Source organism: Lissotriton helveticus, chromosome 11 (genome assembly GCF_964261635.1).
Source record: "Lissotriton helveticus chromosome 11, aLisHel1.1, whole genome shotgun sequence".
In the NCBI taxonomy this organism is placed as follows: domain Eukaryota; kingdom Metazoa; phylum Chordata; class Amphibia; order Caudata; family Salamandridae; genus Lissotriton; species Lissotriton helveticus.
In genome coordinates this window covers 294582518-294609028 of record NC_136072.1, presented here as the reverse complement: position 1 = coordinate 294609028, position 26511 = coordinate 294582518, and positions in this window count along the sequence as shown.

Sequence of the window (26511 nt, the reverse complement as noted above, 5' to 3'; positions counted from 1 at the left end):
GACCAGAAGCGGCGTTGTCCTTGTTGCTTTCCTGCATGAGGATCAACCAGGCGAGGCAGGAGCCGTGAACTGAGAAAGGAGAAGGGATGAAGGGGATGGAGTGTCCGGTAGCATGTGGGAGCAACCCACAGATCCAGCAGTTCGTGGCATTTGCAGCAAGGTTATGCTGGTGCAACAGTTGTACGAAGGAATTGTTCCAGAACTCCCTACGCCTTTCTCGGAGCTGAGGTGAAAGGGTGATCAGGTGGTGCTCTTTCATGGTGGTTGGCTGGACAGTGGTTGGCAACATCTGGTGAGCGGGTGTGCTTTCCTCCAAGATCCAGAAGGAAGTCATGAGGAGGAGGCAGAAGAGGAAGACAATAAAGAAAGCGATTGTCTTTGATTTGTGCAAATTGTCAGTCTTTGGGTTCCTGTAGTGGGTATTTCCTGTTGCTTCCGACGTCTTCTTATCTGGCGCTTCCATCATCTTCTTATCTGGCGCTTCCATCATCTTCATCTTCAAGGTGCTCGGTAGTGGGCAGAACCACAGACTTTGTTTAGCTTCTCTCCGGGTAACCCTTGGTTGCTTTGGGTCACCGTTCTGAGATTTTTAACTTAGTCAGTGGCCTACTTAGCCGAAGCTCCCTCCTTTCGACGCAGGAAATACCCTTCTCGAGATGGCACAGTGGGATCAGAGTGTTTTGCAAGTTCAAGTGCCTCGGTATCAGGATAGCAGTTCAGTGATGGTCGGTCTTTGTTCAGGAGCTCTTCTTGGGTGCTGACGTTGTCTGTCGTGGCCAGGGTCGAGGAAACCTTCTTGCAGTGGTGTGCATGCAGCCAGTTCTTTTTCCCCTCCACTCGAAGAGCCGTCCGAGTGGTGATCAGTACTTGCCAGGGGCCCGTCCACCGGGGTTCCAGACTCTTCGCTCGTTGAAAGTTCCGGATTAGGATGTAGTCCCCCGGTTGGATATCGTGACCGGGACCCCTGGAAGCATCGGGGATGGCCTGCTGCACCTGTTGATGAATGACAGACAACGTTTTAGTTAATTTGCATAAATAATCTGACAGCAGGACGTCGGGGACGTCATGAATGGAGGTCGGTTTGGGGGCAGTCCAGAGGTTCATAGGCCGCCCAAACACAACTTCGTAGGGGGTCAAGTGGTGCTTAGTGGGAGTGGAGCGCATCGATAGTAATGCCAGTGGAAGGGCATCTGGCCACTTAAGTCCTGTGGTGGCCACTATTTTTGACAGTTTCAGTTTCAGTGTAGCGTTGTGTCGTTCAACCAGGCCAGCAGATTGGGGGTGGAAGACTGCGTGGAACCTCTGTTTTACCCCCAACCCCTTCAGGATTAGTTGGATAACTTCAGCTACGAAGTGGGGGCCATTGTCGCTCCATAAAATTCGACAAAGGCCGTAGCGAGGGAAAAACTATTTCAGTAGTACTTTGGCAGTAGTCATGGCAGTGTTATCACGGGTCGGATAGGCTTCCACCCATTTGCTGAAGGCACATACAATGACCAATACGTACTTCAAGCCTTGGCACCTCTCTAATTGGATGTAATCCATCTGAAGGACCTCAAAGGGGTGGTCGGGGATCCCAAACCCTCCCCGGGGTACCACAGTTCCTTTCCCGGGGTTGTGTTGTAGGCAGATAAGGCACTGCTGGACCAGGCGTTTGGCTGAGTCGGGGATCTTGTTGTTGTGCCAGACTCTGGAGATGAGTTCAATCATGGGGGCAGAACCTATGTGTGCAGGGGAGTGTGCCATGGTCAGTATGGGGATCAAGTATGCATCAGGCAGCAACCATTTGTTCGTGTCTTTTGTCCGCCAGCAGTCCTCATCGTCCCTTAGACCCACCCGCGCCCACTCAGTCAGTTCGTGTGGTGTGCTGGCCGATTGGATGTCCCTGATTGTTTCCCTAGCGTCGGTCCATTTTTCTGCTTGTGACCTGGTCACATACATGCGTGTCGCTGTCCTATTCTCAGCTGTGGTTCGGGCAGTGGTGTCGGCCAGTGCGTTTCCCTGTCCGACTAGGTCTGTCACCTTCTTGTGTGCTTGGCATTTGATCACTGCTAATCGTTTGGGGAGAAGAACTGCTTCAATCAGGGCGGAGACTAAATCTCCGTGAAGGATGGGCGTACCGTGGGACGTCAGGAATCCCCTTTCCCTCCATAGGAGCCCAAAATGATGAACCACCCCGAAGGCGTACTGGCTGTCCGTGTAAATGTTTGCCGTGATTCCTGCTGCTATGATACATGCTCGTGTGAGGGCAATTAGCTCTGCTGCCTGTGCGGATCGTTGCGTGATGCGAGCTGTTTCGACAACTGTTCGAGCTGTCGTCACCGCATAGGCAGCAGAGGTGGTGCCGTCTGGGAGTTTGATACAAGAGCCATCTACCCATAGTTCTCCATCAGGATCTGTGAAAGCAATGTCTCGGAGGTCAATTCTACTCCTGGTCTGTTCGTCCGTGAGGGTCACACAGTCGTGTATAGGGGGCACATCGGGGTCATTTTCGGGCAAGGGTAACAGTGTAGCAGGGTTCAATGTCGTGCATCTCTTCAGGGTGATGTGGGGTGCAAGTAGAGTCAATTCGTACCCTGTTAGTCGAGCGCTAGTCAGGTGTTGAGTCTTAGTCTGGTTCAAAAGGGTGTCAACTGCATGGGGCACTAATACCGTGAGGGAGTTTGAAAGCACAATTCCCTCACTCTGGCGGATAGAGACAGCAGCAGCGGCTACTGCTCGAAGGCAGGCAGGTAGAGCTCTGGCGACTGGATCAAGAGTGGCAGAGAAGTAGGCACAAGGGCGTTGTTTGGCGCCGATGGGCTGAGTTAGCTTCTTAACAATGGGTAGGATAGGGCTATTGCAGACATTACTAACCACTTCCTCTACCACTCCTGCATCTACCAAGGACTGAATAATTGCTACCAATGCCTTCTCGCCTTCGGGCGATATCCGGTACTGTGGGAGTTTCGGGAGTATTGCATTTGGTCGAACAGTTATGTGTACAGGATCGATCATCATCCGTCCTACATCCGAGTCGTTTCTGGCCCATAGGTACAGGGGTAGGGTATCGAGCAAGGATAGGTCAGCATCTGTTATGGCGTACATATGTCGTGCGGGGTAGGGTCTGGACATGCTCGGGTTGTCGTACAGGATGACTCGGACTCCATCCGGGGAACACCTAATAGTAGCTCGGAAATGTTTCAGTAAATCAATACCCATATGGCGTCAGGGGAGTTGGAGGAGAGCAGAAATGTTGTGTCAGTGGGATTGTTTCCTAGGTCAAAGGAGATAGGTACAGACAGGGGATTAGTGGAGGGCGTTCCATCGAAACCTATCGAGGTAATGTGTGAGCCAGACAAGGGTGCCCTTGGAATCAGTCGTTTTGATAATACACTACGTGTCGTTCCAGTGTCTACCAAAAATTGAGACTTTGTACCCAGGACCTTAGCAGTGACGTAAGGACCTTGCTGGTCAACACAGAGCTCGACTGGATCCCTCCCTTGCCCCTGGCAGTCCTATGCAGAGTCGTGAGCATTGTTGCAGTCGGACTGTTGGCACTGATTCTGTCGGGGGCGGTCAAATGTGTTTGGTCTGCCAGATCGGTCATTGGTGGTGTCGCGGGTCTGCCCTCGTCCCTGCCCTCCAGTTTTGGAGCCATTTGTCATGTCCCTTGTTTCTTTATTTTTAATCATTTCCCGAAGGGCCAGGCATTGAGACTTCCAATGCCCAAATTCTTTGCAAAATGCACACTGGTTCTCATCGAGGTCGGTTCGTGGAGCGCCAGGTGTGGGGTTGCGATCTCTAGGGGCCGAATTCCTAGGGGCATTCGACTGGTAGTTTCCCCTATATCGTTCCCTTCCTGTAGTCACTTCATGCAATTGAGCAATCATCACTCGTTACTTTAAGTCCTTTTTCTTTTTCTCATTCGCCCTCTCGTTCTCGTTCTTTTGGTGTTCATAATACTGAGCCATCTGAAGGATAGCTGCAGGTTTGGAGGCTCCCCAACTACTCTCACTCGTCTGTAACTTTTGGGAGACCTCTTGCGATAGCCCTTTTACGTAGTTTTGCACGAATAGGTGTTGTCCGGTTGCGGTGGTCATGTCTTGGCCACTGTAGTCGGAGAACACTGTTTCAAATCGGGAGAAATATTCTGATACATCTTCCTGAGGTTTCTGACGACAAGCCGTGACTACCGACCAGTCTACCTTCTTTTCTGGGATCAACGTCTTTAGCTTCTGTACTATTTTGTCGGGGAGTTCCAGTATGTCTTTTACAGGTTTCTTTCCGGGCTCTCGCTGCCTATCTAGGTCATCGAGTTGTTTCCAGGTGTGTCCGAACAGGTCTGTGTGGTCGGCTTTCCGGATTTGCTTCCACACATCAGCCGGCAGACACAACCCGAAAAACAAATCAATGTCCGATAGAGTCATTATGGTTGAGCCCAAGGCTGTGCCTAGTTCTGTATAAAATGCTGTAGGGTTCTTTCGTAGATCGGGCAGGGTTTGCCTAAAAGTTAAAATATCTTGCCGATCCCATGGTTGGTAAACCCAGTTGTACACAACCCTCCCTTTTGCATCTGCGTGGTTGATATCATCGTTTGTTCCCTGACCTCTTGGGGGAACCCAATAGGGGGCGGCTTCTATGATAGGCATCATCGTGTTGGCTGCTTCTAATGAGGACTCAATCGTCTCAGGGACTGTGATCTTGACCTCTGGTTTCTGTTCCGCGAGGTGGCGGAAGACCTCAAGCGTTTGCATGAAGAGGTCCGTCACATCGCTCTCAGTTCCATCTCCAACATCGACCCTTCTATATAGAGCCGTCAATTTAGCAGGACCTTTATTCTGGTACCTATCCTCATACGCGTTCAGGGTGTGGTAGCTGAACCGTAAGATGAAATGCCGTCTGTGACTACCGGCATGTGAATTGTGCATATTCATCGTATATTCTTCGCTCTCCTTCCGTTCTACCAATGTTTTTGCTATCTTGTCGATTCCATCCCGCTCATCTTTGCTCAACCTATTTGGTCTGGCTGTTAGGTGCCTGCTAGTCTCATGTTCATCTGCTGTTGTTACCAATGCGGCTGGTGCGAAGGCCGTAAGAGCCGGGGCACTAGCGCTAGGGTCACCCACACCTGCACTTTGAACTGGTGAGTGTTGTGCTAGAGGCTGGCTGGGAGCATAAGGAGGAGGCATGTAGATAATTGGAGGACCGAGCAGTAACTCGTCATTTGCCCGCTGTTTGGAGGGCATCTCCGGGTAGAGCGCAGAGGTGGTCCTGACAGGGCATTGGCCTGCCAGTCCTGATTCTTGCGTTTGTTTAACTTCCTCTCTTCTTCTTATTTCTTCATCTAGTTCTTTTGCGGCCAGATGGGCTGCTTTTCGTAACTCTTTCACTATTTTTGCTTCTTCTCTTTTCCTTCGATGTTCTGCTTCTTTGCGCCACATGCCAATACTATCGAGCATAGTGGGCGTTGCCTTATTTATTTTTAGAGCTGCTTCTAGTGTTTTTATTTTATTTTCATCAAAAGAACCTATCAGTGGCCACTGACTTTCAGGATCCTTTTTTGTATATTTATGCCATAACTTACTATAAGCTATAGCGACTAGTCCTTGCTTAGTAAACATGTCCTTATTAGGGGTGCCTTCCAGTGGAGCTGGATGGTTCATCTCTAATAAGCGGTCCGGGTTGACCCAACTATTAACCAATGGGGAGAAGATCGGCATGACGGATTACAATGGGGGGCAAAAGCCTGCACTACCTATCTTTTCACTATTTGCAAAGACTGGACAGAATATTCTATTCTACGCTATTTGCAAACAGAGAATACCTCCAGAAAGAACCAATTCCAAACAGTCAATGTTTGGACAAACAATCAATCAATGAGGAATGAAATAGGCACGACGTGTTAAAGGCTTGCGTTGCCTACCCTTCACTATCTGCAAAGGGAGAGAGAATATTCCTATTCTTCCCCGTTTGTAGGCAGAGAAGATCCTTAAGAGAACCAACTTCGAACAATTCAATGCTCGATTCAATCAATCAATCAATGAGGAGAAAAATAGGCACGACGTGTTAAAGGCTTGCGTTGCCTACCCTTCACTATCTGCAAAGACTAAACAGAGTATGGCGATTCTGTACTTGTTTGCAAATAGAGAATTTCTCAGAAACAGTCAATAAGTAATACTAGTATTTTCAAACAATCAATCAATCAATTTCGCAATTTGTCGTGTGTCACGACCTTACCCGGACCGCATGGACAGTTTCTCGTCTTCCGCTTCCAGCGCCCGATTGTCCTCTATTCTCTTGTTGCTATCGCGGCACTCCTGGTGGTTCCCAGTCAGGACCGTAGATCACTCGGGAGAGGTCAGCTCGGAATCAGTGAAGTTCAGATGATCGGCTGTCAGACGAGGGTCTATCGGACAGGAGTTCTCCCGATCGTTGCAGTTGTTCACTCTGTCGTCGGGACCTCTCCCACTGGATCCACGTGTCGCTGATGGGCCCCGCGTTTGGGACGCCAATTGATAAAGATCAATTCAAAATGGTCAGGCGCTTTCAGTAGATGTTTCCTAAGTTAAATTTGCCCGGCGTAAAACGCCTCTAATACCATACGAAGTTATTCAATAAAGAGGCAGGCGCTGGAGACAGGCAGACAGGAAACAAGTTTATTCCGTCGGAGTAGAACACATCAGATCAGACAACAAGGTATCGTCTCGAGGTGCTCTCTCAACCTCTCTGAGACCTGGTCTTTTATTCCCTGGGTTAAGACATGTGAAAGCTCTTTATTACAACAAGGGCATTGTGAAGTATGAGAACGACATCCCCGGCACCCCCCCAGTTCCGGCCCATTCCAACACATGACAACAGTAGAAGCCCTTTCCCCTCATATGATTGGGAGGGGGTTATCACGCAGCTGAGTGTTCTGCCGATTCCTTTGGAATGTGTGCGCCTGATCGAATCTCAGGGGGTGGGGACGTCATGATCAATAGTGGTCTCTTTCAGGAGAGGCGAGTGCATACAGTAGTGGGCAATAAACTGTATCCTCGGGCTAAGGGATGACCAGCGGTTCGTACAGGCAGTCGGGCTCAGAGGAAGGGGTCATCAAAGGAGGGGTATTCATGGACGGAAAGGAGGTGTTGGTCAGGCGCGGGGTGTGATTCCCTGAGACAGAGTCATGGGGGGGTTCATGATTTGTGCATGTGAGCGCGGGGGCATCCAGGAGGCACGGGGAAGGCTTGCAAGGTTCAGGGAAGTGGGCTGACGGGCGATCGTGAACAGGGAGACCATGGTACCTAAAATGGCTGTCGTGTATGTTCATACGTGAATCGGCAAGATGGCGTAGATGATGTTTAGTACACGAACTAAAATTCCACACCATACTCTCATAAAACAATTGATGCATGTACCGGGGACCAAAAGAACACTACGAAAAGAAAAGTAGATAACAAACATGGGCATAAGAAAAAGCCCACTCGAGCAGGGAATACAACCGAAAATTCTCAAACAATGACGTTAAAGGAGTCTAAAGATCCCCAGAGCAAAATTGGTCAAGGCACTGACTCCATCAAAGGTGACCTGACAAATCACGAACAACTCGGACTCAGGGCGAGCAACATACCATCTCATAATGCCCGGCTCGAAATAGAACTGGGAGATAAAGCTGTAAATATACGAGGTCAACACAAAACCCACACAATAAACAGGGAACATGACATTATAGGAATTTGGGAGGTTGGAAGGCGTGAGAATAAAAGTGTTCCTGACAAACAAGAAAACCCAAACCTGGAGACCCAAAAGTCCGGAGATAGCATGATTGAAGGTAAAAAAATAGATATCCCAAAGGTGTCTGGTCATGCTGAAACTCAGCCATGGGTTGAAAATCAAACGATCCCTCTATCCAAACAGAAAGGTGATAACATCCGAATGAATTTGCACCAGGAATTGGTAACTCCCGAACATTTAGGACGCAGACTTGATGACATCCATGCCTTGCACCCTGAGTTGGGAGACAATATCCAACACGTAAACATAAAAGTAGAAATAAAAGTTGACATAAAGCAAATTAAAATCGAAAAAAAGAGAGAAGACGCAATACAACAGTTCCGTGACCGCAACATGTCATAGGAGGAATATACTGAAATTAACAGCAAATATACCAGCCTTAAATTATTTGATCACTGCAATCTACTGGCAGTAGAATTCATAGCAATGACAAACCAGAAAAATAAGGAACAAACATTGACAACTTGGCAGACTGAAATGGACGTTCAGCACATCATGAACGCTAAGGCGCAATTCGAAGCCTGGGGAATTAAACTATCAAGACCAATGAAACCTCGCTATCCGGACCTTTAAACAGCAATTTAAACATCAAATATATCGCTCAAAGGCAAAAAGAAACATCGTCGAATAATCAAACACTACTTAAAGGAGCAATTGGCAGCAGCCTTCCTACAGCACTGAATAGAGCCCGACAGAATGACTTGGCATTCAGAAAGGAGGGGTCTAAGGATAACTGGGGCTTGCTGCCAGGAGCGCTAAATACGAACTCATGCAATTGACCGAAGGAAAAGGAAATAGCCGTTCAAGGCTTAAGAAATATACAAATGCTCCCATGGAACATCGCAGGAGCAAAAAAATGGTTAGAGAACGGGTCCCGACCAGACGATTGGGAAAAATATGACATAATAGCATTGTAGGAAACTTGGGCACTAGAAGACCTTCCTCTAATAAATTACATACACTATACAGTACCAGCAACCAAAACTAAACCTTATGGTCGGCCGAAAGGGGGCCTGGCAGTCTACATATCCACAGAGCTATAAATTGATTCCGAACAGCTGGCCTCAGTAGGACTAAACATCCAACTGATCAAACTAACTTCCGGGTCAGCGCGGAGATCAAAAACTGTCCTGCTGGTAAATACATACGCGCATCCGTCGGCTAAGAAAAAAGCAGCGCACAATACGCAATTAATTTACGACCATCACAAATATCAGGAGTACTTTTCCCTCATGGGACCTGATACTTACAGGAGATTTTAATTCCAACTTAATTCATACCCCGGATGAGGATGACCTGCTAGCATCGGACAACATATGTTGGAATGTGCCACAACAATACCAGCCAACGATGTTTATAGTGGATCACGCAGGACAAGGCTTGGTAAATGCTCTTGAGTTTCTCGGGTTAAAAGTAATAAATGGCAGAACCCCAGATGACTTTCCACCTAAACACACATTTCACGGGGGAAAGATAAGATCAAGACTAGACTATACAGCCATTTCAGTATCATTTATGCCATTCCTTACCCACTTTTCTATTGAGTACACAACCAAGAGTGATCACTCATTACAACTCATACACTTCAGGCTACAAATCACTAAACATCAGGCAAATACAATAGTTGAAGGAAACATACAAACGGTTGACCCAAAGTGCCTCAAATGGTCAAATGAAACAATGGAAACACTTCAGCAACAAATAAAAAAGAAGATAGGTGCCAGCAAAGCAGAAGCCCAGACTATCATTCAAGCCTGGGAAAAATTTACAGCAGACGTATCTTCTCTAATGTCGTCTGGACAAAGGCAGACAAGAAATCATGGCCAAAAAAAGTACCCGGTGAAAACAACAACTGCAGGGCTGCGAGCCTTGAAATGCATTCTCAAAAAGGAAATAAGGAGGCTAAAAAGAACAGTACCTGACACAGCAGCCTGGGACAGCGTACGGCAGCTAAGGGAACGGTATAAAAAAGAACTCTGGGAAGAAAAAAGAAAAATGAATGACAAATTCTGGGCAGAACTGCTCTGCATCTCGAAGAAATCAAATTAAAAACAGTTTTGGCTTACCATAAATAAGCTGCAGAGACAAGCGAACATATTATCGTCAAATATCCAAGAAGGGGAGTGGGCGGAATTCCTGACCTCGAGGTTTTTTAAAATAAATACCCAAGATACAGCAGAAAGAAACCGCCAGACTTTAGCCGAGGAAAATGACAATCCCATCGGGATCATAGAAACCACCAACTCAGAATAAGTCAAAACCTCACATAAGGAAAAGAAATTGAATGATTGGTTAAAGTGTATAGAGGATAATGGCCCATCGATACCAGCGACAAGTTACTCGTTCCTGTCAAGCGAAGGAGTTAGACGCACAATAAAGAAATCCCAAAATGACGGCGCTCCTGGCCCTAACGGATTCCCCCAAGCAATCTTTAAACATGACACATCGTTCTGGAGTAATTATTTACTTGGCCTATATCAAGAAGTAGAGCTCTTAAACTATATACCAGCAAATTGGCAAGGTTCGATACTGACCCCTATATTTAAAGGAGGAGACATATCAAATCCAGCACATTACAGGTTGATAGCTCTCCTGGATGTTGAAGCCAAATACTATGCTACTCTGGTGTTAGAAGAGCTTAAGGCTTGGTCTGATAACCTCAATCTTATCCCGGCCAACCAGACAGGCTTCAGGCAAGGTATAGGGAAGACAACAAATATCTTAGATCTATCAATAATGGCAAACAAATGTAAGCAGAGGAAACAACATCTCTACCTCTGCTTTATAGACCTAAAAGCTGCTTTTGATAGTGTTGATCGCCACCTCCTGTGGAAAAAGCTTCGAGCATGGGCCATTCCTGAAAGGCTATTAAAAGGCATACTGTTATTTTACTCAAACACGTGGCTAAGAATTAGGATAGGTGATGAGTTCAGGTTATCGAGGAAGCTAACAACTACCAGAGGCTTTAAACAAGGGTGTGTCCTGGCCCCTCACCTTTTTAACCTGTTTTTGTTGGATCTTTCACAAAGGCTGGACTGTACCAACTCCCATCCACCGAAACTCGGAAAATTGAGACTCTCTCATCTCTCATATGCAGATGATGTGGTGCTAATGAGTAACACAAAAGTTGGTCTTCAAAGAAGTGTGAATGAAATGTCAGCTTACATTTCAGAAAACAAACTTGAAATAAATACATTGAAGACCAAAATAATGGTGATTGGGAGCCAACTGAGACGTAAAAAGATAATCTGGCTTAACGGTAACCAACTAGAGGAGGTAAAAAATTACAAGTATCTGGGTTTCTATATTGACAACTCAAGAAATCTCACGGAGCAAAAAGGGTATATGGCACAGAGAACAACCGCCCTTACATTTGCCTTCAGCTTATTGGCTAAAAAGTTGAAGGGTCCTTCATATAAACCTCTGCTTGCCGTAATGAAGGCAAAAATTCTACCAACAATAACATATGCCAGCGTTGCTTTTCATGGAGAAGACGGAGAGGTTTTAAATCAACTGGTAGCTTCCATCTACAAAAAAACATTTCAGATACGAAGGTCGACCTCCCCGGCCCAGGTGCGCCTGGAATTCGGCATACTAAATGAAGTCTTGGGCAGAATGTATGCGACAGTCAAAACCTGGTATCGTTTGAAACTAAATGTAGCTACTTCACAAATCAACGTAGCACTTTGGTCGGAAGTAAATGAGGACAAAACTTCCCCTTTTCATCAATATCTATTCAAATCTCTCTCAATTACATGTACAATAGAATTATGGAATAAAAACCTCCCATACCAATCATTCAAACAAGCAATAAACAAAGTTTCCAAAATTCATTCATCCCAGCTGGACAAAAATATCTTTAGAACAAGGTCACACGCTTGGATGGTGATAAATAACTATAAGTCCCTTGTTCCGGCACCTTATTTGAGCATACCGTTCTCAATAAATGTAAAAAAACTATTAATGACATTACGCTTTGGTAAACTACCATCTTTGGCAGACCAGCCAGCCGGGGTGCACACAGGTTCTAAATTATGCCGGCTGTGCAACTTCCACAAAGAAGATTTCATTCATATAATCTGCATATGCAAAAAACTGTACAATGAATGAGTTATTCTTCTAAAATCAAGTTTTAATGTAAGAGTTATTAGGTCATGCAGAGCGGCAATAACAGCGTGCCTAATTCCGGAATATCCCCCTCTGAACGGCAGACTGATTAAATTCCTTAAAGCATTCACTAAGCTTTGTTAAAAAGACTGGAAACTCGGTTAAAGAGGAAGACGGTTGATCCTACTGTATTATATTTTTTATAAAGAATTTTAGAAGAATCAGAAGAGATAAAATGAATGTATGGTTATTCTTCTTGTACGATAATGATTTGCTTTTTTATTTTTGGTTAAATGCTGGTTTTAAATTGTTATGGTTTTAACTAACTAAACAATAAACGTTTTGAGAACTTTGAGAACAATTAATGCATTTGAGAGAACTGTTCTAACTGAAATACAAAAAAATTCTTTTTCCAAACCACGGAAGACTAATCTTTCAAAACAAGAATGGAATACCTTGCAAAGTCTCACTAAAGACACTAACCTTACTTTCCAAAGAGCAGACAAGGGAGGAGCCCTTATTGTCATGGACACCAACTTCTACATAATGAGTGTCAACACACACATTAATAATGAAGGAACCTACATACCACTTGAAAATGACCCCACACAGGAATATCAGAAGACATTGCAACAAATTTTGGATCATGAACTTGAAATGAAATGGATAAACGACAAAACTCACAAATTCCTACAGACCAAGATTCCACGCAGACCCAAGCTATACATGTTACCAAAAATTCACAAAGATTCACAAAAGCCTCTGTTCAGACCCTTAGTCTCAGCTTGCGGTTCTATCTCCGAACCAATAGGTAAATATGTAGATTGGTTCCTACAACCACTGGTGCAAAACAGCAGCACGTACATAAAGGACACTACATCTTTTCTGAACTTACTCAAGACCATCACCTTAGATGACAATATAGTATGGTGGCTATGTACTGTGGATGTCATAGCCCTCGACACTTCAATCCCACATAATGAAGGACTTGAAGCACTCGAATGGTGCCTACTAAAGGATGAAAACCATGAAGTCAACAAAGTGTTCCTCTTAGAACTTATGCATTACACACTCTACCACAGTTACTTTGAATGGCAAGGCAAGTTCTACCGCCAATGCAATGGAACATCAATGGGCTTTGGGGGAGCTCCCTCGTACGCCAACATCTTCATGTCGAAATTTGAAACAGAACATATTCTAGAAAATCCAGAATGGACAGAACATCTGGTAGTCTTTAAACGATACATCAATGACATATTTCTTATATGGAAAGGTGATAAGGCCAAACTGGAAAGAAACATCGAAATCATAAACACTCATCATGAAAGAATTAAATTTACGCACAACATCAGTAAATATTCAATAGCGTTTTTGGACGTTCAAGTTACTGTAGAAAATAATCAATTGAACACAAAAGTATATATAAAAAAAACAGACAGAAACACCAGTCTATTGAATCAAAGTTTCCATCCTGAAGCTCTGCAGAAACATCTTCCAGTCTCACAATTCATCAGATTAAAAAGAATCACTTTAGATCCTACCAATCTAATGGACTCAATTAAAAATCAGATCATGAAATATCGTGAACGCGGATGTCCTCAAGATGTCCTTGATGAATCCATCAAAAGAGTAAATCAAATGTCCGGAGAATCTTTACTCGAATCAAAGATACCGTCTATAGAGAAAAAAACGTTATTGGGAATTGAAATTTTCCACTGAGGCACAGAAACTTAAGAGCATAATTAATCATCATTGGTCCTTAAGTACATCTGAACCAGATTTACAAGGATTATACAGTGATCTCATCTTTTTTGCATTTCAAAGATCGAAGAATCTAAAAGAAATATTGAACACTAAAAAAATAGTTAAGACAAAATACAAAGGAATGTCCAAATGTGAAAACTGGGTCCACTGTAACAACGTGATGACAGGTAACATTTTGATGCATCCCACAAAAGGTCATGAAATAGAGCTCCGTCACTCCAGTACATGTGATACTAAAAACGTGATTTACGCAATCAAATGCCCGTGTGGTAAGATTTAACTAGGCCAGACTGAAATAAAAATAAAAATACGCATGACAGAACACAAAAGCAACATCCGATTGAAAAACTTGAAATCCACCGTAGCAACTCATTGATTAGAGGCCAAACATCAGATATCTCAAATGAAGTTTACTATATTGGAGGTAGTACAACAACGCTGAAATATGGACCCATTAAAAGCACGTTTGATGTCTGAATTTTATTGGTTAAAAAAACTGAATTCCTTACATCCCTCTGGGATGAACGATAGGGTAGAATTTTCATGTTTCTTGTAAATATTTCTAAACCTCTATTCGTATCCCATTAAATATTGTATACAAATATTGTATCCCAATCCTACACAATACTGTATATAGATGTTACATTTAGGCATATATCCGCATTTGCTTTCTCAATTTGGTTTATTTCCACACAGTTCATTAATTTGTGCATCACCCCAATTTTACGTTTTACTGATGTAGCATGTATATCCATTCCAGGTATCATAGTAGTCTTTCTTTCACTTTCGCTACCTTTTACAACACATGTTTTCAGTTTTCACGCAACGAAACAGCGTTCATGAAATAGAAAGCATTGCGCAAATATTCTGTGAGTCCAGAAATAGCCACATCACGTGACACGCGTCACTAGAACATCTAATGGCAATGCACTGACAGATGCCTTTGATCTAGGAAAGCTTTCCATGACTTGACGGAAGCAGTCTTTGACTGTTCCATCGTGAAGCCACAATACTCATATCACGTGACACGCGTCACCGTTATGAAAACAACAGTACATTGGTCGTCGTCCACCATCCCAACAACCTTTGCGTGAGAATATGGAAGTAGATTGGAACCGCCGAGCTACACGCTGACTGTGTTCTCTACAGAAGTAAGTGCAGAACGAACGCTTAAACTCTGTTTATATTTCACGGTCTATCTGAGGACCGCTACATGGGTTTAAACCCAATGAAAAATGTGACCGATCTTCACCATTTTTTTAAGCCCGACCCTTTGACAGTGCACACATTCCTTAGTTTTATTGACACGCTTGATTTGGTTTGGACAACGACACCCGATCCCATTAGCTTAACTGTTCGGCATCTGCCTCGATTTACATGAACTTGCGGCGAAAACGCTGATAATCATTTACACATTCATTTAAACGTACAATATACAAATTTAATATCAATGATTTCACTGTAGTTTATTCACCTAGAAGCATTATTTGATGTTGTATCAATGTAACATGGAAAATTGTTCGTATAATTGATTTGCAAGTGACTGAACTGGTCCTGTGTTATTCCTTTCACAGACCCCTGAGGAAGGGTCGCTTTCCATTGACCCGAAATGCATTGGGTATTGTTGTTAACACAAAGAATTACAAGGAAGTAAATTCTGATAGCAATGAATGAAATAAATTAAAAGATCGATATGAAATAAAAGATAATTGATCCATGAACTTTACTGAGTGTTTATTAAATCATCATTACTGTTGTGCGGAAACAACATTATTTCCAAGAAAACGAGCGCACGCCTATGTGAGAAGATACCCCCGCCACACAAACATTTTCTCTGAGCCACATGTGCACACAAGCACTAATCAGTGCTGCAGCAGGGTGTCAAAGTGACACCCTGCCACCCTTGACTTTTTCCCAATTTTACCGAATCGGTATTTACCGATTCAGTAATTGACATTCATTCCTATGGGCCTCCAGGCCCATAGGAATGAATGGCAAATACCGAATCGGTAATTACCGATGCGGTAAATACCGAATCTTAACGATTCAGTAATTTATACCGATGGATTACCTACATTGCATTTACCGATTTGAAAATACCGAATCGGTAAAATTTTGTATTTTCGAATCGGTAAATAAAAATTACCTACATCTAGCCCTAAATGTTTTCACTAACCTATTAGTACACTATGTAGAAACAATGGAAGTTAGTGATTGTTATGTTTATATGAAATTACCGACATCAGTAGCAGAAAGAGTGACATATCATCATTTACCACTGACATATGGTATTTCATGTAGTATTTTAGCCAGTTTATTTTATTGGAACTGGAAAGTTACAATGTTATTATTCTAACCTAAATGTGATTTTTTCTGAAATACCTCTGCGTAGAAACATGAACCCTGTCCTTAGCAGTAGAGATTCACAATTCATGGGTGAATATTTTCTAGCATTGAAAACAATAGATATAGCTGAAGCACATAAGTACAATTTAACTTGTAAGTTACATGTAGAGGAAAATGTATTTTTGAATTTAGTAGAGAAAAGGATACAGGGTTTCCATAGAAAGACTAATGAACCAAAACCTCAGATACCTTAATGGGCTGAGAGGGAAGATTTTATTGCAACTGGCAAGACTCATGCTGCTATGTCCCTGGACCTTGAAAAGAAGGGGAAAAGTTTAAAAAAAAGAGTATAGCAATGTATTTGTTGATTCCCGTGAATGTGAGCATAACTTCTTAATAATTGGGGTTGGGGACTTAAACGGGGAAGTTATCCAGCATTTCCTGGAGTCTATTACATTTGTGGAAATAAAGCTCACTTTAAGCTGCCTGATCATTGGTATGGGAGTTGCTATTTCGGAATAGTATTCCCAAAGTTATACCATGTAAAAAGAATCACTGGAAGCAATGAAGAAGCTGACTAACACGTAAGAAAAGGACTAGTTTTTCGGAAATTGTAGGAGATATATTCAGTGCATTGATACCTTCAGTGGAAGTAATTATGAATGCACAAAGAATCTGTAAATAATCAACAGAAGTGGATCGCCTATTGACTGACACTGCTGGAAGATTTATATTGATCAATACCGAACTAGTTGCGCTAAGATCTATGGTTTTACAAAATTGACTTACTCTTCACATATTATTGGCAAAATAGGGCGGAGTCTGTAAAATGTTGAAAGCGCAACATTGTTGCACCTACATACCTGACAAAAGTGTTGAAATTGAGAGATATGTCAAAAATATCACAAATTTGGAAGAAGAATTGAAACCACTGGAAGTTGATAGTGCCTGGAAAAGACTAACTGATGGCCTCTCTTCTGTAGATAGTTGGTTTTCTAGTGTTGGAAGAAATGTTTTAGGTAAAATACTGATGCCATTAATGGGAATAACACTATTAGTATTAATGATATTGATTTGGTGCAAATGCTGCATAAACAGAAAATGGTACGCGGTAAATAAAAAAGGAAGGAAAAGGAAATTTGATTAAATTCAATTTGAAGAGATAAAAGGAGATATTTACAAAAGAATGAAAGGTTTACAGAAGAAAAGGGGAAAAGGAAATTCCAAAATGACTGAAGAAATAGAACTGGGAAATTGCTAAAGTTGGCATCTGGTTCAGAAATTAGTGATAGCATAGAATGCCATCAAAGAAGGGATTGATGGAGCAAGGTTTCATATATAAAGAAACATGCTCGAATTCAATCCTCTCGAAATAAAAAGTAATAAATTAACCAACATGTTTTGTGATTACTAATACTTGCACCACACAACATTTATTTTATGTAGGGGAAGCTTTTCAATGTGCTTTACTAACAAGTAAACAGAGTGTCTTAATATGGCTACCGAAAATGCGGGAACTCTTCTGCGCATGCGTCTACTGCATCTACGTAGTATGATGTCCTTTGCTTTTTGGTGGGAATTCTTTGCAGCTGCGCAGTAGTGCCAAACATGGCCCGTTCGAGCCTCACATGCTAATGCATATGGCTCTGTTAAACCTAAACCTTGAGTGTTTTGCTAATCTGCTAATGCCATAGTTAAAATAAAGTAATGGGAATAGAGTAGAAATAAGTGATATACAGTGCATTCATTTGTTTCCATATTTTAACATGTTCTTCCTTTACTTTATTATCTATACTACTATAATAAGGGAAGAACTTTCAGCCTTTGAGGCGGGTAAACTCGGGAACCACAGCGCCAATCCACACACCCGATACACCGTTGGAATCGTCAGGGTGTGTAGATGGTTATAGGCTATATAAAAAAAAAAACGTTATTTCAAAATTTACAGTAAAAAAAAAAGTAGAGCCTCAGAAGTAGCGTCGGCCGCGACGTGCGTGCTAACGTCAGGAGCGCGGGGAGGAGCGGTGTCCAGGAGCCAGACGAGGAGCGGCGGACATGGCGCGGGGGAGGAGCGGTGACGTGAGGAGCAGCGGACAGGCCAGCGGCGGTGAGGTGACGAGCAGCGGCGAGGAGCGGTAAACTGAGGAGCGGAGAGGCCAGCGGCGGTGAGGTGATGAGCAGCGGCGAGGAGCGGTAAACTGAGGAGCATGGGGGAGGTGCGGTGGCTGAGGTAGGGCCGGGCTGCTGGAGGGGCAGGCGGGGGTCGGGGCAGGCAGGGGACGGGCCGTAGCTTACTTTACTTAATGCGCTCTACTAATAGTGTGAACAGTCAAGAGTAACTTCTAGCGACAAAGGGTACACACTATGGAGCCACTCAATACACCACGCAACAGTTTGTGGGCCATACATAAGGAATGGTGAGGTGATCCTATGGAAGCCATGTGTTTGAGCTCCGCTTCCGTGTCGTTGCTAAGGGGACCCATGTCGGGGCAGGCGGGGGTCTGGGCAGGCGGGGGCCGGGCTGCTGAAGGGGCAGGCGGGGGACGGGCCGGGCGGGGGCCGGGCTGCTGGACAATGTTGGGGTGGGCGGGCGGGACGGGCTGCTAGTTAGTTCATATTTGAGCCTTGAGGGTGACTGAAAGCGCCATTTTGTCATTGAGGACGCAGGCGCATTGAACACTCTGAACTTCACGAAAATGACATTGAACCACAGCCAAAGGACTGTCTAACAAGAGATGCGCTTGAGAACTGCACCTTTTGACCGGAAGAAGGAAAGAAGAAGTATCAATTTTTAATACATTGTTTTGATTCAATGAAATGCGGGTGGGAATATTAAAGCATGGGAAACCAAGTAAGGGGAGGGAACATAGAACAATGAACCCAAAGGAAGTTGACATTACATTAGTATGGTGTAATGACCTCTCCCCGTCCCACTGACCTATCAAATAAAGGGAATACACGAATATGGAAGCATTGGGGGGGTGGTACATATCCTGGAAAATGGTTTAACTAAGGTAGGCTTAATCATTTAGATTGTCCGACATGTCACAGACCTGTCACTGACCCAATGCATGCTGAAGGAGATCGTGGATGTTATCGAGAGCAGAGGGCTGGTCGAGCTCTCTGACAAAAGAATCGGGAGATTGCTGAAGGAGAATAATCGATGCATCTAGAGGGGTCGGAGAGTAGCACCAGAGAGGGATGTGATGCTGGTGTTGCACTTTGAGGAAGTTACCTGTCCTGTCCTGCACCTGTCCTGACCTGTTGGCACCTGATTAGTCAGGAGCCTCTTTCTTTCCAAGCCCTTGGGCAGGGATTGGTCCTCTTACCATTCTAGGTAAATATAAATTTGTGTGGTATGTCCTTGTACTGTTTTCCCTTCCCAGGTACCAATGTCTAGAAACTTTACTAAGTATCTAAAGGTTTTTGGTTTGATCATTATTTTTATTCTTGAGAAACTGGTAACTGACCTGTATTTTTATTTGACTCACGAAATATTGCATAGATAAAACTTTTAAAACTCTCCCTACTCTGTGATCATTTTATGAAATAAGGTAAATGAATTGTTTATACCTATTATTCTAACTGCCTGATCCATAGACCTGAGTAAATAAGAATCAAAGTGACAAGGAATTGGTAAGTTATGGTGTACAGGTATACAACATTATAAGGTTAAATAATTTCTGATCAGCAGCAAATAGATTACCGGCTTATTGTGTGTATGTTTATGGGCCCAGGTGAGCATGGTGTGTTAATAAGTAAACCCGAGCTGGTAATCTCGCGCCATCAGTTGCAGAAGCTGTGTGAGGAGTGCTTTCCCCGACTTGTGTTGGGGTGTGTCAGTATGCAGTTGCTGCTCCTATCTGGAGCAGGCATAAGGACTAGACGTATCTTTTTACAAAAGTGGACAAATCGAACATGGTGAGTGCTGTTTACTTCCACTAACAATGCTTTTAAATGGGCCCGTAATGTCAGGTACTGAATGCCAACCCTTTTTTTTTAGAGGGAGTTTAACTTCACTCCTCAAGAGTGATGTAATACTTTTAATTAGAGAGTACGGCCACTTCTCAGAAACAAGCAGGTACTCTGGTACAGGTTATCTGCACTTCAATTTTTTCCCTTTCAAACACTGCCCCTTATTTCTGAAGTAGAAGCACTAGAGAAGCACTGTGGGATGCACTGGAGTTCAAGGCCCCCCATATGATTTACAGCCTAGGGCTCTGCTAATGTGGTCCCTGACTGTAAAATAATTACCGTTATAACAGAAGAGGAATCCCTGCTGGAAGTTCACCCCCTGCTTCAGCGTTGCTGAGTGGTGCTGATGTCACGGTGGCGGGGGCTGGCCTCACAGAGGACGCGCGGTAGGCCAAGTGCCCCATAGCAAGTCATCCGCTGCTATCTTAACCATTCGGGGTCTACGCTGGATCAAGATCCAAAGGTTCTGGCAGCACCCAGCCCAACGCCCCCAAGCACCACCGGGTGAAGCAGACCCGAGGCAGAATCATCAGGATGAGACCACATTCCACATGCCCATGCAACACCCATCTCCCATCCCTGGGCACTGACCATAGCAAACCCGGGGAAAATATCAAGCCCTGACTCACTGTGTTCTACGGCGTGAACAACATTTCAGATGTAAATATTTAAAAAGGTGTCAAGACTTACCAACGTTGTCTTTTATTACCTCATTTGAAACATCCATTGCTATTTCAGAGTACATTCTTTCTTAATTATGCAACAAAATTATAAAAATTATCCCAGCCTCTATGGCAAGCAACTTTCTGCATAATTTACACAGTACAATTTGGTGTCTGTTTGAGTTCTAATTCATCAGCTGAGCTCCCAGGACTGTGGAGCTGAATTTGATTTAAAAATCAACTCCATGGTGGTTACGGCGCTGGTCAAGATGGCCGCTTAGGGATTCTACACCCTGCACCGGGGACGATTTGACGACCGCTGGGGCGTTTTGCCTGGAAATTGGCCGCATTGTTCATCGGAAGAGGTCAGGCTCCCGGTGAGGTGCATCCTTTTACATAATACGGCATGTACGCGCTGGTTTCAGCTTTTTTTTCTCCCCTCACGGCGCCCGCCATTTTGAGTGCGTGGCTGCCGTACTTCACTTGCTGCTACGTGACTATGTTTTCCATCGCTGCTCCACCTCATGGAATTTTGCTGTGGCCCTCCTGTAGCTTTGTATAGCGGTTGCTTCGTTCTGCCTCAGGATATAACAGACATGTTTTACTTCTGGAGCTCCTTAATGTCTTGCACTAAATGAACTACTATTTCAGTATCCTAGCTTTTCTGCAATTCTTTAAGAGACCCCGCGAGCCTATTATGCTTCCACATCTGTTGCTGCTCTGTGGTACCTTTGAGCTTTGTGTTTTGGATGCGCTGCATATAAAACACCCAATGCAGCCTTTTCTTTTCTCGCAGCCAATGTCCTCATTTGAATACTAATTGGTTCCGGGCAATTACTGGGATGCTTCAAGCACGCAGGCGTTTTCACATTATTTCACCCTATGCTTCATACATTCCTCAGCTCTGCTTGGTGTGGTATTGTGGTATTGGCTTGCTGCTAGGACTTTTTTTTTCCTTTTTTTTCTCTCACGCTCTTCCACGGCACCATGTGATTTGTGCTGCTTGGAACATTTGCTGTTTTTGGCATTTGGTTTCTTGCTTCAACGCCTTTGCTGTTTGCCTAACACCTGCTTCATTGGCTCTGATTTTTTTAACTGGATTCATCACTTGCTTATGGGAAAGCTACGTAAACCTAAATTTGTTTTTGTTCCCTCCACAAGTAAGTCTTTGACTCTTTCTTCATCTTCATCTACATCGTCATCGTATTTCTCAGATCAAATGGTTGGTGTTAACTCGCATCGGGTCTCGGCTTCGCAATCTTCTCCAAGTAAGTCTTCTCCGCCTGTGTCTTCAACTAAACGTCTAAAGCAGGACCCTCCATCTCCTGACAAGGCACCTTCTACCATCACTATGGAGTTACTTTTAGACTTAATACGCGCCTTGCGTCCGTTTGTTGAGGAAACTGACAATAAAATGCAACTTTTTGAAGAAAAGTGGATTGCGTTAGATAATAGAATGACTTCACTGGAACAACACTCTGCTGAAATACAGGATAACTCCAAAAGAATCTCCTCTTTGGAAAAAACGGTTCTTAGCCTCCAGCAACATACTGAGGACTTAGAAAATAGAAATAGGAGGAATAATCTGGGTATTTATTGTCTGCCAGAATCCCTGGAAGGTGATAATCCCGTGTCGTTCTTCACCTCTTTCCTCCCGAAACTTCTAGAGATGCTAGCTTCTAATTCTCTCAGCATTCAAAGAGCCCATTGACTGGGTCCAAGACTTTCCTCTTCAAATGCTCCAGCCAAGCCTCGTGGTGTCATTATTCTTTTTTTGAAATGTACAGATCTTCTCTCAGTCCTCTCTGCAGCTAGATCTAAGCGTCAAGTTTCACGGCTGGGTCAGAGGGTATTCCTGTCTCAAGACGTCTCCAACGCCACTGCATCCAGAAGGAGGGAATTCTTGAGCCTCTGAGACCCTCTTCGATCCCTTGGAGCCAGATATGGTTTATTCCATCCGTGTACTTTCAGAGTGACGTACCAAAATAAAACACAGACTTTTCAAGACCCCGCGGAACTTAAGAACTTTATCCTTATTCATACTTCCAGCGGCATGGATACCACTATTCCTCCTAATGGCTAGTCATTTTGCCAACAAGTTTCTTAGTGATATGTTGCATTTCTTTCCCTTTATATGCTATTCAGTGATTCGTTACTGTTGATTATTTATAGATTGATAACATTATTCTTTTTTCCTCCAATTATTGCAGGTTGTTTGCTGATATTTTATGTCATTTTCCTTCTACTTGTTCTATATTGACTCGTTCCTGTTGTTCCTCATGGGCTGTTGGTGATATTCTCTTCCATTTCTGAGTTAAATTCTCTCTTGTAGTTGTTGTTTCATTCATTGCTATGTTTCTCAGATTTCTCAAGGTTTTTTTGTTACTTGCTCTTTGTCCTATCCTTTCTTATGATTTCTTTCGTATGTTAATTGTTCTTTTGGTTTTTCTTATAGACTTGTTTGTGTCCCCAGAATCCATCCAAATGGTATTTCTTCTTGTATCTTCTTCCGACCTTGATGCAGTCCGAAATCTCAGTATTGGTTGGTTCATCTTAATATTCGTCGCCATTCTCCCGTCTTCCTTGTTTTTCTCCTTCCTTTCAGGTATGGTACTTTCAGTCGTCCTTTTGGATATGCACTGTCTCTTCTCTCATCTCCTTTCTCCCCTTCTTACCTCTTTATTTCTCTCTCTTTCCTTCCCTTCTCCCTTTGTCTGCCTCTTCCTCTCCTGTTTCTTTTCCTTCCTTGCTTTTCCCCTTTTATGCCTATATCCTCTTCATCTTTTATTCATTGTTATTATTGTTGACTCTTTTATTATTGCAAACTTTGTTTCTTCTAATTTTCTAATGTTTTTTACGTTCAGAGTAATTTCTTGGAATGTTAAAGGTGTTATTAGTCCAATTAAAAGACAGAGAATTCCCTCTCATCTAGCTTCCTATAACCCTGATAATGTACTTTTGCAAGAAACCCACCTCACGGAAGTCGAATCACTTAAACTAAAAAAAGGTTGGGTGGGTATGGTTTTATTTTCTCCTTCCATGAATAAAAAAAAGATGTTGTCATAAAAAATTGAAATGTAAGGTCTTATTGCAAGAAAATGACGCAGATGTTAGATGGGTAGTTGCTAAATTGTTAATCAATTCTGTTCAGTTAACTGTTTTCAATATTTATGGTCCTACACAACCAGATTGCTCTTTTTGGCCTTTGATTACGCAAAATGTATCCAATTTCGTGATGATCTCTTTAATCTAGGTGGTGATTGCAACCAAGTTGTAGATCCTTTTTTGGATCGCAAGTCTGCTGTTCGTTTTATACCCAATAAATCCCATAAACACTTCCTTGACACTATTTCTCAATCGTACCTCATTGATTCCTGGAGACTTTCTCATCCAGATACTCTTGACTATTCTTTTTTCTCTCCTCCTCATGCTTCCCTGTCTCACCTTGATTACATTTTTCTTTCTCAATCTTTATCTCAAAATGTACTGTCCTCCTCTATTGAACCTATTGTTATCTCTGATCATGCTCCAATTCTGACTGACTTTGATTTACTCCCTTCACATCCAAAATCTTCCCGTTGGCGCTTTAACAATTTTCTTCTTACGGATCCTTTATTCTCCTCTTCTTTTCGCTCCTTTGTTAATGATTTTTTTCTTCTTAACTCCGATCCCAACATCTCACCTCATATTCTTTGGGATTCTTTTAAAGCTGCTGCCCGCGGTTTTATAATTGATTTTGTTTCTAAGAAAAATAAACGATTTCTTCAGGAATGGAAAACAGTATTAGCTCATATTAAGTTTTTGGAGCATGAATTTTACACATCTTCACAAAAAACCATATCCCCAGATTTGATAGGAGCCAAACTTGAATTTAACAAAATTTCCACTGATAATGCTTCTTCAATGCTCCTCCAGAGCAGCGATCGTTACTATGGCGGTCGCAACAAAGCAGGAAAACTTTTAGCTAACTATCATAAATTGGGTAAAGAACGTACACTTATTGATTCAATTTATTCCTCCGATAATTCTCTTTTATATAAAGATCAGGACATTCTTGATGAATTTAAACTTTTTATCAAACCCTTTATACACCTGAATCTCCTCCTACGCCTCCCCTCATTCAATCATATTTTGACAGACTTCCTTCCCCTTCCCCTTCCAATTCTCATCTTAATCTTCCTGATCTTGATAGTGATCTTTCTCTTGACGAACTTTCCAAAGCCTTATCTTCCCTTACTAAAGGGAAAACCCCTGGTCCTGATGGTTTTTCTGTTGAATTCCTCCATTTTTCTGATCTACTACTTCCTAAACTTTTAATAATTTTTAATTCATTTTACTCAGCTGGTAAGGCAGATGGCACTTGTCAAGAGGCTACTATCAGCCTCATTCCTAAAGAGGGTGGTGACCCTCAATTCTGTAAAAATTATCATCCAATTTCTTTAGTTGATGTTGATTATAAGTTATTTGCGAAGCTACTTGCTCTGCGTCTAGATCTAATCAGGCCCCATCTTATTGGGAAAGAGCAATGTGGTTTTATCAAGGGTAGACTCACTTCTGATAATTCTTGTCTCCTTCTTAATGTTTTAAACAAAGTCCCCTCTCTTTCTATTCCTTTGGCTGCTATCTCTGTTGATGCGGAGAAAGCCTTTGATAGAGTAGATTGGTCCTTTTTTGTTTTCGTCATTGCGCTGGCACGGTTTTGGTCCTAAATTTATCTCACTTATTTCCCTGTTGTACTCGGCCCCTAAAGCTTCGGTCTTGGTGAATGGTCAAGTGCCATCTTCTTTTCCTCTTCAACGTGGAGTTCGTCAAGGGTGTCCCTTATCTCCCCTTCTCTTTATCCTTGCCTTTGAATCCTTTTTGACTTCTATTTGTTCTAACAATCTTATTTCCGGTTTCCCTTATGATGATCGTCAATTCAAACTATCTGCTTATGCAGATGATATCCTCTTATTCATTTCTGATCCTGAGACATCTATTCCCCCCCTTACTGCTTGAATTTGATTCCTTTTCACAGGATTGTGGATACAAGATTAACTTGGACAAGACCAAGATTCTCCCTCTCACAAAATTTTGTTTGCCTCATTTTTTCTCTTCCACTGGATTTGCTTGGAATAACTAAAAAATTAAATATCTAGGTATCTGGTTCTCCAATTCCATTGCTTCCTCCATTAAACTCAATATGTCTGCTGCCCCAGCTCGTATTGAGAAATCACTCTCATCTTGGAATCCTCTTTTTCTCTCCTGGTGGGGTCGGCTGGATTCAATTTGGATGATGATTGCTCCAATTTTAAATTATATCCTTTCTATGCTTCCCGTCCACATTCCGTCTCTCTATTTTAAACGTTTTGATTCATGCCTCTCAAAATTCCTCTGGCAGAATAAAAAATTCAGAATTGCCTTATCTTTTCTTCGTAAGTTGAGATCTAATAGTGGTGTAAACTTTATCACAAATCCTTCTCTTTATGTTATGCTTCTAGATGGCTTATTTTAGACATCTCCCCATTTACTCCTCTTTGGCTTGATATTGAACGATCCTTATTACTTCCCTTTTCCTTCAAAGAGGTTATATGTTGTTCTGCTAAATCTTCTTACACTTCCTTACCTCTCTTTAAACATACCTGCTCGCTTTTGAAACCTTTGATGCATCCCACTATCATCTCCTGTGCATCTTTTCTGGATTCTCCTATTTGGTATAATTCACTGATCCTCCTTAATAACAGACCTCTTTCTTGGAAAGCGTGGCGGTTAAAAGGTATTTTATGGGTCAAGCAACTTTTTGATGGATCATCACCCTGATCCTTTTCCCATTTTCAATCCTTATTTCATTGCCCTTGTTCCTTTTTACACAAATTTACAATTCTTATGGCACTTATTCTTGATGTTTACTATTCCCTACCTT